Source organism: Pieris brassicae, unplaced genomic scaffold (assembly GCF_905147105.1).
Source record: "Pieris brassicae unplaced genomic scaffold, ilPieBrab1.1, whole genome shotgun sequence".
Taxonomy (NCBI): domain Eukaryota; kingdom Metazoa; phylum Arthropoda; class Insecta; order Lepidoptera; family Pieridae; genus Pieris; species Pieris brassicae.
Genome location: NW_025576213.1, coordinates 66298 through 80034, shown reverse-complemented (window position 1 = coordinate 80034; position 13737 = coordinate 66298). Strand labels below are relative to the sequence as shown.

The window sequence follows — 13737 nt, the reverse complement described above, 5'->3', positions numbered from 1 at the left end:
TTTCATAACGATTAACTAAATCATGGGAGTTACACTCCGAGAGCATAGCCAGACGCAGGCACTCTCTTCTACATACAGTTATTCGTTTCATAACGATTAACTAAATCATGGGAGTTACACTCCGAGAGCATAGCCAGACGCAGGCACTCTCTTCAACATACAGTTATTCGTTTCATAACGATTAACTAAATCATGGGAGTTACACTCCGAGAGCATAGCCAGACGCAGGCACTCTCTTCAACATACAGTTATTCGTTTCATAACGATTAACTAAATCATGGGAGTTACACTCCGAGAGCATAGCCAGACGCAGGCACTCTCTTCTACATACAGTTATTCGTTTCATAACGATTAACTAAATCATGGGAGTTACACTCCGAGAGCATAGCCAGACGCAGGCACTCTCTTCAACATACAGTTATTCGTTTCATAACGATTAACTAAATCATGGGAGTTACACTCCGAGAGCATAGCCAGACGCAGGCACTCTCTTCAACATACAGTTATTCGTTTCATAACGATTAACTAAATCATGGGAGTTACACTCCGAGAGCATAGCCAGACGCAGGCACTCTCTTCAACATACAGTTATTCGTTTCATAACGATTAACTAAATCATGGGAGTTACACTCCGAGAGCATAGCCAGACGCAGGCACTCTCTTCAACATACAGTTATTCGTTTCATAACGATTAACTAAATCATGGGAGTTACACTCCGAGAGCATAGCCAGACGCAGGCACTCTCTTCAACATACAGTTATTCGTTTCATAACGATTAACTAAATTATGGGAGTTACACTCCGAGAGCATAGCCAGACGCAGGCACTCTCTTCTACATACAGTTATTCGTTTCATAACGATTAACTAAATCATGGGAGTTACACTCCGAGAGCATAGCCAGACGCAGGCACTCTCTTCAACATACAGTTATTCGTTTCATAACGATTAACTAAATCATGGGAGTTACACTCCGAGAGCATAGCCAGACGCAGGCACTCTCTTCAACATACAGTTATTCGTTTCATAACGATTAACTAAATCATGGGAGTTACACTCCGAGAGCATAGCCAGACGCAGGCACTCTCTTCAACATACAGTTATTCGTTTCATAACGATTAACTAAATCATGGGAGTTACACTCCGAGAGCATAGCCAGACGCAGGCACTCTCTTCAACATACAGTTATTCGTTTCATAACGATTAACTAAATCATGGGAGTTACACTCCGAGAGCATAGCCAGACGCAGGCACTCTCTTCAACATACAGTTATTCGTTTCATAACGATTAACTAAATCATGGGAGTTACACTCCGAGCATACATAGCCAGACGTAGGCACTCTCTTCTACATACAGTTATTCGTTTCATAACGATTAACTAAATCATGGGAGTTACACTCCGAGAGCATAGCCAGACGCAGGCACTCTCTTCTACAGTTATTCGTTTCATAACGATTAACTAAATCATGGGAGTTACACTCCGAGAGCATAGCCAGACGCAGGCACTCTCTTCTACATACAGTTATTCGTTTCATAACGATTAACTAAATCATGGGAGTTACACTCCGAGAGCATAGCCAGACGCAGGCACTCTCTTCTACATACAGTTATTCGTTTCATAACGATTAACTAAATCATGGGAGTTACACTCCGAGAGCATAGCCAGACGCAGGCACTCTCTTCAACATACAGTTATTCGTTTCATAACGATTAACTAAATCATGGGAGTTACACTCCGAGAGCATAGCCAGACGCAGGCACTCTCTTCTACATACAGTTATTCGTTTCATAACGATTAACTAAATCATGGGAGTTACACTCCGAGAGCATAGCCAGACGCAGGCACTCTCTTCAACATACAGTTATTCGTTTCATAACGATTAACTAAATCATGGGAGTTACACTCCGAGAGCATAGCCAGACGCAGGCACTCTCTTCTACATACAGTTATTCGTTTCATAACGATTAACTAAATCATGGGAGTTACACTCCGAGAGCATAGCCAGACGCAGGCACTCTCTTCAACATACAGTTATTCGTTTCATAACGATTAACTAAATCATGGGAGTTACACTCCGAGAGCATAGCCAGACGCAGGCACTCTCTTCAACATACAGTTATTCGTTTCATAACGATTAACTAAATCATGGGAGTTACACTCCGAGAGCATAGCCAGACGCAGGCACTCTCTTCAACATACAGTTATTCGTTTCATAACGATTAACTAAATCATGGGAGTTACACCCCGAGAGCATAGCCAGACGCAGGCACTCTCTTCTTCATACAGTTATTCGTTTCATAACGATTAACTAAATCATGGGAGTTACACTCCGAGAGCATAGCCAGACGCAGGCACTCTCTTCAACATACAGTTATTCGTTTCATAACGATTAACTAAATCATGGGAGTTACACTCCGAGAGCATAGCCAGACGCAGGCACTCTCTTCTACATACAGTTATTCGTTTCATAACGATTAACTAAATCATGGGAGTTACACTCCGAGAGCATAGCCAGACGCAGGCACTCTCTTCAACATACAGTTATTCGTTTCATAACGATTAACTAAATCATGGGAGTTACACTCCGAGAGCATAGCCAGACGCAGGCACTCTCTTCAACATACAGTTATTCGTTTCATAACGATTAACTAAATCATGGGAGTTACACCCCGAGAGCATAGCCAGACGCAGGCACTCTCTTCTTCATACAGTTATTCGTTTCATAACGATTAACTAAATCATGGGAGTTACACTCCGAGAGCATAGCCAGACGCAGGCACTCTCTTCAACATACAGTTATTCGTTTCATAACGATTAACTAAATCATGGGAGTTACACTCCGAGAGCATAGCCAGACGCAGGCACTCTCTTCAACATACAGTTATTCGTTTCATAACGATTAACTAAATCATGGGAGTTACACTCCGAGAGCATAGCCAGACGCAGGCACTCTCTTCAACATACAGTTATTCGTTTCATAACGATTAACTAAATCATGGGAGTTACACCCCGAGAGCATAGCCAGACGCAGGCACTCTCTTCTTCATACAGTTATTCGTTTCATAACGATTAACTAAATCATGGGAGTTACACTCCGAGAGCATAGCCAGACGCAGGCACTCTCTTCAACATACAGTTATTCGTTTCATAACGATTAACTAAATCATGGGAGTTACACTCCGAGAGCATAGCCAGACGCAGGCACTCTCTTCTACATACAGTTATTCGTTTCATAACGATTAACTAAATCATGGGAGTTACACTCCGAGAGCATAGCCAGACGCAGGCACTCTCTTCAACATACAGTTATTCGTTTCATAACGATTAACTAAATCATGGGAGTTACACTCCGAGAGCATAGCCAGACGCAGGCACTCTCTTCAACATACAGTTATTCGTTTCATAACGATTAACTAAATCATGGGAGTTACACTCCGAGAGCATAGCCAGACGCAGGCACTCTCTTCTACATACAGTTATTCGTTTCATAACGATTAACTAAATCATGGGAGTTACACTCCGAGAGCATAGCCAGACGCAGGCACTCTCTTCAACATACAGTTATTCGTTTCATAACGATTAACTAAATCATGGGAGTTACACTCCGAGAGCATAGCCAGACGCAGGCACTCTCTTCAACATACAGTTATTCGTTTCATAACGATTAACTAAATCATGGGAGTTACACTCCGAGAGCATAGCCAGACGCAGGCACTCTCTTCTACATACAGTTATTCGTTTCATAACGATTAACTAAATCATGGGAGTTACACTCCGAGAGCATAGCCAGACGCAGGCACTCTCTTCAACATACAGTTATTCGTTTCATAACGATTAACTAAATCATGGGAGTTACACTCCGAGAGCATAGCCAGACGCAGGCACTCTCTTCAACATACAGTTATTCGTTTCATAACGATTAACTAAATCATGGGAGTTACACTCCGAGAGCATAGCCAGACGCAGGCACTCTCTTCAACATACAGTTATTCGTTTCATAACGATTAACTAAATCATGGGAGTTACACTCCGAGAGCATAGCCAGACGCAGGCACTCTCTTCAACATACAGTTATTCGTTTCATAACGATTAACTAAATCATGGGAGTTACACTCCGAGAGCATAGCCAGACGCAGGCACTCTCTTCAACATACAGTTATTCGTTTCATAACGATTAACTAAATCATGGGAGTTACACTCCGAGAGCATACATAGCCAGACGTAGGCACTCTCTTCTACATACAGTTATTCGTTTCATAACGATTAACTAAATCATGGGAGTTACACTCCGAGAGCATAGCCAGACGCAGGCACTCTCTTCAACATACAGTTATTCGTTTCATAACGATTAACTAAATCATGGGAGTTACACTCCGAGAGCATAGCCAGACGCAGGCACTCTCTTCAACATACAGTTATTCGTTTCATAACGATTAACTAAATCATGGGAGTTACACTCCGAGAGCATAGCCAGACGCAGGCACTCTCTTCAACATACAGTTATTCGTTTCATAACGATTAACTAAATCATGGGAGTTACACTCCGAGAGCATAGCCAGACGCAGGCACTCTCTTCAACATACAGTTATTCGTTTCATAACGATTAACTAAATCATGGGAGTTACACTCCGAGAGCATAGCCAGACGCAGGCACTCTCTTCTACATACAGTTATTCGTTTCATAACGATTAACTAAATCATGGGAGTTACACTCCGAGAGCATAGCCAGACGCAGGCACTCTCTTCAACATACAGTTATTCGTTTCATAACGATTAACTAAATCATGGGAGTTACACTCCGAGAGCATAGCCAGACGCAGGCACTCTCTTCAACATACAGTTATTCGTTTCATAACGATTAACTAAATCATGGGAGTTACACTCCGAGAGCATAGCCAGACGCAGGCACTCTCTTCTACATACAGTTATTCGTTTCATAACGATTAACTTAATCATGGGAGTTACACTCCGAGAGCATAGCCAGACGCAGGCACTCTCTTCTTCATACAGTTATTCGTTTCATAACGATTAACTAAATCATGGGAGTTACACTCCGAGAGCATAGCCAGACGCAGGCACTCTCTTCTACATACAGTTATTCGTTTCATAACGATTAACTAAATCATGGGAGTTACACTCCGAGAGCATAGCCAGACGCAGGCACTCTCTTCTTCATACAGTTATTCGTTTCATAACGATTAACTAAATCATGGGAGTTACACTCCGAGAGCATAGCCAGACGCAGGCACTCTCTTCAACATACAGTTATTCGTTTCATAACGATTAACTAAATCATGGGAGTTACACTCCGAGAGCATAGCCAGACGCAGGCACTCTCTTCTACATACAGTTATTCGTTTCATAACGATTAACTAAATCATGGGAGTTACACTCCGAGAGCATAGCCAGACGCAGGCACTCTCTTCAACATACAGTTATTCGTTTCATAACGATTAACTAAATCATGGGAGTTACACTCCGAGAGCATAGCCAGACGCAGGCACTCTCTTCTACATACAGTTATTCGTTTCATAACGATTAACTAAATCATGGGAGTTACACTCCGAGAGCATAGCCAGACGCAGGCACTCTCTTCTACATACAGTTATTCGTTTCATAACGATTAACTAAATCATGGGAGTTACACCCCGAGAGCATAGCCAGACGTAGGCGTAGCTGAGTCGGCGATGCCACTTAATTTCCCTGGGAGGTTGGAGGTTCCACCTGGCTGTTACAGGGATATTCAGTTGCGCAGCTAGGTTTAGTGTCTTCGAAGAATAATAATTTCAGCGTATTAAAAACGCTGCTACTAATTGCCTAAGCTAGTTTTTAATTGGACCGACGTGGGGTTTGGATCACATCCACAATTACAGATGTCAAGTATTATTATAATAAGTGTTTATACCTCTTTCCTGTCGGTCGAATCTCCGTTCAGTCGAAAAGCTTGTCCAGCGACAGTTGTTCCAGGGGCGTCTTGTCATCATTCATCTGAAGGTAAAATAAATTATATAATTACTAGCTGCCATAGAATGTGGTTTTAGATTTGAATTTGATTTACACTTCGGTCTAAGTAACACGTGGTTGGCTAACACCAAAAATTAAAAAAGTTCATACTTTAGCCTCAATAACACGTGGTAATCATGATATTGAATTGTAGCTTATATGACACGTTTGTCGGTTTACCATAGCAGTGCCATCTATTGATCACTTACTCAATTCAGTCGAATAATTGTGACTGTCAATTAATTATAGACAAATAATTTGCAATAAAATAAAATTGCGACTATAATTAAAGATCTAAGCTACCCTATCTCTTAAGTTGGACCAGACCGCTCACGGTGTGCCAATTTAATTTAAAATCGGTTAAGTAGTTTAGGAGGCCATCGCGGACGGAAGTACTTTTCAATAAAATTTTGAAACTTACTTTGGCAAATATTCCAACTGCAACCGAATGGCTTAAAATTTGATCTGCTAGGCGCTCTTTGATTTTCTGTTTGCCATTCTGTACTGGTTGTAAGTGGTGCTGGGTTAAAGCTGGAGCAAACACGGTTGGGATTCTCGCGATCTTTATTATAAAACTCCTCTATGTGGCTCCACTTTACTGTACCTGCAATGGAAGGTTATGATCTTATTCTCAAAACAATTTTAACCAATCACAGGTCAAGCGGCAATAAGAAAATAAATATGGTACAGCAGAGGTACATCAATTATTAGTTATTTTAATTAGGCAATAAGGCAATACTAACAACTACTTGATGCAGGGAAATAATTGCCAAAGGCCACTAGCGGATAAATAAGTCAATGGATGGTCATGGTTCAATGGATAAATAAGTCATAAAAAAGTTTTAATATCTTTCCGCTGTTCAATTAATTAAATTATTATACCAACCTATGTTTAGTTTTCTGTTTATTTGTATATCTAGTGTAAATTGGAAATACCGTTTAAAAAAAATTAAATCTTTAAACATGCACTCAAGCAAACAAGCCAATGTAAATTTGTAAAAATTAATATTCAACCACATTTTGTATAATATTCTAAAGAAGTGGTTACCTCCTCGACAAGAGCTGCTGACTTGTCTGCTGTGTCACAATCTCCTGAGAAGTAAAATGCTATTGGCTGTTTCCAGCATTTTCGAACACCGATAAACATGAAAGTTCGACTATGGTTTGCTATCACACTAGTACGGCCTTAGCATTGAGTTTTACGTTTTTCTGCATCTCTTAGACAGCGTTTGCTTTTGAGGTGTAAGTTCACTGAACTTTTTCACGTCCAAGTCCTACAAAATACCTTTGCTAGTTGATGGTTCCTGGAAAATATACAAAAATAATTGAATAAAAAATTCGAAAAAGATAACAAATCCAATAAGTGGATGGAGAAAATAGAAAACTTTTAATCATCCATATATCACCTAGATGTGTGTCAGAAATGTACTGCCTACCTACCTCTATGTAAAAAAGCATGACTATAAAAATTTGTCTATTTGACTTAGGTAGAATATGAATGTAAATACTCACTTGGATGTCATAACTTGCTCTATATGGACTACAATGTTTGTTTTTTAATTGGTCTATATCCTCCTCTATTCACTCTTAATCTAACTTGTTAAGTCTTTTCCTATCGCTGCTGGTAAATGAAGATTCATTCAAATGATTTTCACATAGTATCCTATGCTGGGCATTCACTGTTTTTAATGATTCAATGGATGTCCCATCACCATTAGGAAAACAAAATTTAGCCCAAACTTTAACACTAAAAATAAAGTTTTCATTAGACATAGTTAATAGTGAAGCTGTTTTGGATAATCTTTCCAATATGGACCGTCGATTTAAATGCCCATTTTTTTGTAGATAGTACTCACTAAAAGAAAGAGTTTTGCAAAGATTTAGGTTGCGCAAACTTACGGTTCATGAGATACATTTATTAAAACTTTTCACACAAATTGGTAAGTAACAACACGCAATTACAAAATATATTTGACAAATAATTGATGTCAAACGTCAATCACTTAGTGTAGGGTTCCGAAAATTTTCAAAGTATCGATACTACTCTGGTATCGACATTAAACTTTCTAATATGGATCATCGGTTTAAATGCCCATATTTGTTTTGTAGATAGTACAAAAGTTATTGAAAATATCGATACTACTCGGGTATCGATACTTTTTGGTGATCACTAAATTTGTTTTTAAGCCATTCATTTTGTTTAATGGCGTCCAGTCATCGTTTGTCACCCTTGCAGTAGAAATCGTTTTACGTACTCCTATAAACTTACAACGTTTGACTACCATGGCGTCTCCGAAGCCCATTGTTTGAAGAGTTAAGTGAAGTGCAAGTGTTGGACTCAAATTAGCCGCTTGTCACGGCCTCCTCTTCTGCGCCGATCCTTGACGAACCGGTTGCTGGTCCTAGTGGGCTGACTAGTCCTGGCGAGGAATTTGCTGCGATGCCCAGACTTACTAGGTCATCTGGCAGAAGGCTTAATCCTTACTCGGATGAGTTAAAGTAAGTTTTGATTTATGTTATTTCAGGTCAGGTTATAAAATAATAAATCATTAGTAAAAAAAAAAAAAAAATTGCTTACTGGAATTTTGAAAAAGTTGGATTGCATAAGGTCTGTTGTGGATTTTAAAATGAAATTTATAGCTGAAAATATTTTTTTCATTGTTTGTAACTTTCTGTATTATCTAATTCTGTATTATCCTGTACTTTTTTAATATCAAAAAAGTACCCAAAACCGAATCAGAGCACCCCACTATCCACATGGTCTTGTCTGCCCTACCCCTAGAGTATATATAAAAGCTCCGAAGTAGCCGTCAACCCCCTCCCCGCCCCTCTAAAACCTCAAATATCGACGGTCCATATTGGAAAGATTAACCGATCTACTTACTTCAGAGGCCCATTCTCGGACGGAAGAGGGAACCTATGCAAGGATAAGGAAGAATCTTCTTTTGATGGTATACCGCATTTTGAGTATTTTCCCTACCATGTTTTGGCAAAGTACAACACAAAATCGTCAATATGACTTACCTGTAAGTGAAGTTCTATTATACATTGAGCTTTGAGACTTTAATACTACCCTCAGTTTTCATTTGATTGAAATTGTAACTACACGTGTGTAAATCCAGTTGTAATGTATCCTCGAACGAAGGCGTACATAACCAAAAGCGTCGCGTAACAGGTAACGCACGGCCGCCGCCCTAACGACCACTTGTCGCTGGATGAGACAATGAACTGCTGCAGGTATCGGGAGAAGATCCATCAAAGTCTAATACTCCAGGTGAAGACATACAGTTTGATCTTGCAGTAAGCTTACACTTTACAACTTTTATCTAAGTATTCTAATCAATGCACCCAATTTGAACCCAGAGGAAAAGACCGCAATCTCAAACAGGATTAATATAGGACGCAGGTTTCAAATGAAACCAAATGCTACAGCTACTTCTTGTTTAGCAGAGGCCACTCACAGTGTTCTTGTCTGCGGAAACAAGAAATGTGTACCTATTAAAATTACTTATGGATACGGATTCCAATGTGACACACAATACCAAGACTCAGTCACACGACACAACTTTATTCTATATAGCCTTAAAAGATCTAAAAGAACAACTTCAAGGAACATAGGTATACAAGTACCTATTCAGTAAGCGATTAGTTGACTACAAGCTCGCATCAAAATCAGAAAAGGACAAAGAAGGTCAAAAAGAATTTAATCATAGGCAAAAGGGGAATCCAGGATGAAGGAGCTTGCTCACAGCCTACTATAGGCAGTCGCGTCCAGCGCCGCGCGCGCCACCTCGCGCTCACTGGTAGTTTATCAAAGAATGTTATTCACTTATTACTTGTGATACAACTCTATTATCGTGGATAAAAGGTTATAAAATACCTTTTTCTTGGTCAGCGATGTTCCTAAAAGTAAACTATATTCAGAGACTGAACAAAGCAAATTCGAACAATCTATAAATTACAACAAAAACACTCCCGCACAAGGCGTTAACCGACAGATAACCGTTTGGCACCGTTAGGTGGCTATCTGAGGGCCGCAGGTAAACCCGCGTTCATAAATTGAAGCGAAGCGACCAATGAGAGGGCGGCAGGCAGCAAGGCAGCGATCGGACTGACCAATGAGAGGGCAGCAGGCAGCAAGGCAGCGGTCGGACAGCGCGTGCGCACTGGCAAGCGGCGATGACTCACACGGAGCGAGCGAGATGGCACTACAGCACTGATGACTCACACGGAGAGAGCACTGGAGCAGACATCCGCACGGGTCGGCGGTCGGAAGCGAAAGTGGCCCCTGCGCATGTGTCACAACCTCTTTTATAATCACAACTCCCTCCTCCGACTCGACCATCCCACTTCGGGAAAATGGTCGAGTCAATTCGTAACAACTCGTAAACAACCGAACGAGTCAAATGAGTAACTATTGCACATGCGCACTTGTAGCAAGATTCTTAAGAATATGTTTCATAAAAATGTTTAGAATTTAGAATAATTAAATTAATATTAGAAGCTAACACAAGAAATATTAAGTTTATGTCCTCCAGCTACACTGAATGTTTACAAAATATTCAGGACGCTAGAACACTTCTTGAAGCTAAAGGATTTATTGTAAATACTGAAAAGAGTAATGAAATTCTTGTAAATTCTTGGGTATATAATAAAATGTAGAACTTAAATCTGTTAATATGATAATAATAAACAAATTTTTCAAAATCTCGCACAATTAGATGGCTTACGTGCCTACCTCTGCCTGTCCAGCAGCAGAATATGGCTGGTTTTACACGAAGAGTAAATATTTTAACCATTGATAGTTTTACCGGACTTACAATGGTATCGTGCGTCAGACCAACCTATAAATTAAATTAAATCGGTTGACTTTTGTTAAGAAATGTATAGTGATTCAATTCAATTTCCTCATCTTACTAAAATTACTAAAGAACTTTGGCGATGGGGCGAAGGCTTACACGGTTTCCTGGTCAATTTATTTAATGGCTTTCCATCGTTTGCTATCATATTTAAAACGTTAGGAAAAATTATTAACGGCAATGAGTTTGGCATCATATTTGTTTTCCTGTGGACTACTCGAACGTGGTGACCGCTTTTCAGAAGGCTCTTAGTTTCGGGAACCATAATTTTCTAACCTAATGAAACTTATCTCTCATTCCAGCAACCGAGAAGAGTGCCTTTGTCATCAGTGTCATCTATAATATAAAAAATGAATCGCAGAATGTGTAGGTAAGCGCATAACTATACAAAGCCTGAACCAATTGTACCAGTTCTGTTTTTTTTAATGTTCGTTGAAGTTGAAGTTGATGGTTTTAACATTTTCATTGGTTTACATTTATAACATTTGTTTATAACATTGGATTACATATTAGTAATATATAAGAGTATAATGAAATAAATTTTATATTATGTTATGTTTTATTTATTTTTCCTAATATTTCATTACATTACATGGTTATGATAAATAATAATTTAATTTTATAGGTAGATTAACGACATAACTTATTAAAATTTTAACTAACTTTCTTCTAAGAAAAATAAGTACTAGTATTTTATATGTACAAAAGGACATTTAAATACAACATGTTTGTTTCTGCTAGAATTAAGAAGAATATATTAATTTTCCAAAATAATAAATAAAGCTTGTTCTTTCAGTTACGTCTTGATTTCCTTCATTAACTTCTTGACTTGAAACTGTATCAAGTGTTGGAACTAAAACTTCTGCCGGTATATCTACAAATTATAATCCTTACAAATATTTTGCATAACAGCTGTGGCAATAACAATAGCTTGAACTTAAGCTAGTAATAAATACAATGTTAAAGCGACATTTCCATACTCCAAATTTTCCGAAAAAGACAAATATTTTAACCTTACATCATGTTTCATTTGGGTCACATATCTTGCAACTTTTTGACATAGTATAATTATTAATACTCTAAATTATACTATATATTTACCTCTCTATAGTATTCCTATTCTTAATGTGTACTTCATCATATCTCTGGTCAGTCAGAGAAATGGTGTTAATGAATAAGGTATATTTGAGTAAGCACTATTAACAACCATCCAGTGATTTCTCAGTAGACCTGTACGATATTAAGCTATAAACAAATATACCTGTTAATTTAGTTGGCACATTTATCAAGTTCTACCTTCTTATCAATAAATTTGAATTAACTTGTAGAACTGAGTTTACAAAAGTTGTTGCATCATGAGCGGCACCAGGCCATGGGGAACAACATTAATATATTTTATTTCTGCATCACACACAGCTTGTACATTTAAAGAGAAATATCCTTTTCAATTACAATATTATTCACCAATTACGTCACCTAAAGAAAATAATGCTGCTTAAAATTATTACAACTTCATACTATAATGTACAATGTTAAATAATATATAAATTACTTACATGATGATTGAATTCGTAAATGTGGCATAACAAAAAACAACAAATAAAATATTTAAATTTTTTTGGTTCAACAGTTTATGTGCATGATAAGTTATATAAGACAAAATTCGATGTTAAGTCATGGAAAGGTATTCTTGTGGGATACGAACCAAACGGTTATAAAGTTTGGAATCCTAAATGCGAAAAATTTATTACTGTCAGAGATGTCATAGTAGATGAGACAAATTACTTCAATCCAGGCCTGCGTTGCGACCTGAAGAGAATATAGTAAATTCTCATGATAATGTTAACATTGACAACATTTCAAAGTCAATAAAGTCTCAAAAAACTGACAGATATAAATCAGATACCTGTAAATCTGATGATTATGAAGTTCCTCAGAAAATTCGCAAAACTAACCATGACATCGTCGAATTTGAACAACCAAATGCACATTCTGATGATCTTTCAGTGGTCGTAAATAATGAGGACACAACCAGTTGTATTGAACCACGTAGGAGTGATAGGCTTAAAGTCGTCCCCCTATTTCTTATAAAGAAATCGATGATAACCTTATGTGTGCTAGTTCAATTTTGTGTAAAATACCAAATTCGTTTCAAGAGATTAAAACACGAGACGATAGAGTTCATTGGGAAGGTGCAATTAAATTCTCTATTTTTAAATAAAACATGGACTTTAGTACCACGGCCAGATAACAAAAATATTATAGATTGCAAATGGATGTTTAATATAAAAAATGATGAATTCGGAAAGCCTTTACGCTATAAAGCTCGACTCGTTGCTAGGGCTTTTAGCCAGGAATATCTCATAGACTATAATGAGACTTTTGCACCTGTTGCAAGAATAGCTAGTTTTAGATTTATTATTGCTTTTGCTAATCAATATAATTTACTTGTACATCACATGGACGTAAAAACTGCATTTCTAAATGGGGTACTACAGGAAGAAATATATATGAAAGTTCCAGAAGGGGTGTCTTGCAAAAATGGTTATGTGTGTAAATTAAATAAAGCATTATATGGGCTAAAGCAAGCCGCTAGATACTGGTTTGAAATTTTTGAACAGTCTCTTAGGCGGGAGGGTTTTCAGAATTCATCAGTAGATAGATGTATTTATATACTAAATAAAGGAGATATACAGAAAAATATATATGTGGTACTTTATGTTGATGATTTGGTAATAGTGAGTGCTAATGTAAATACAATAAACAGTTTTAAAATATATTTAATGATTAAATTTAAAATGACAGATTTACATGAAATTAAATTATTTCTTGGAATTAAAATAACTCGTTGCGATGATATGATAATGTTAGATCA

General features: G+C 38.0%; 3 long non-coding RNA genes across 6 annotated transcripts; 1 reads left to right on the top strand and 2 right to left on the bottom strand.

Moving 5' to 3' along the window:
- Positions 1–5642: 5642 nt before the first annotated feature.
- Positions 5643–7986, bottom strand: LOC123719766. Of its 2 annotated transcripts, none has more exons than XR_006755862.1 (5): positions 7903–7986; positions 7516–7750; positions 7052–7307; positions 6425–6607; positions 5643–5988 (listed from the first exon to the last, which is right to left on the bottom strand). It is a non-coding gene; the product is annotated as an uncharacterized LOC123719766 (long non-coding RNA). The 2 variants fall into 2 exon arrangements; XR_006755863.1 differs by having other exon boundaries at positions 7860–7984.
- Positions 7987–8016: 30 nt separating this feature from the next.
- On the top strand, positions 8017–11269 carry LOC123719767. Of its 3 annotated transcripts, none has more exons than XR_006755864.1 (4): positions 8017–8502; positions 8893–9029; positions 9179–9303; positions 11165–11269. It is a non-coding gene; the product is annotated as an uncharacterized LOC123719767 (long non-coding RNA). The 3 variants fall into 3 exon arrangements; XR_006755865.1 differs by having other exon boundaries at positions 8018–8502; positions 9179–9277; XR_006755866.1 differs by lacking the exon at positions 9179–9303 and having other exon boundaries at positions 8019–8502.
- Positions 11270–11676: 407 nt separating this feature from the next.
- LOC123719768 lies at positions 11677–13165 on the bottom strand. The gene is made up of 3 exons (XR_006755867.1): positions 12419–13165; positions 11964–12338; positions 11677–11736 (listed from the first exon to the last, which is right to left on the bottom strand). It is a non-coding gene; the product is annotated as an uncharacterized LOC123719768 (long non-coding RNA).
- Positions 13166–13737: the final 572 nt, after the last annotated feature.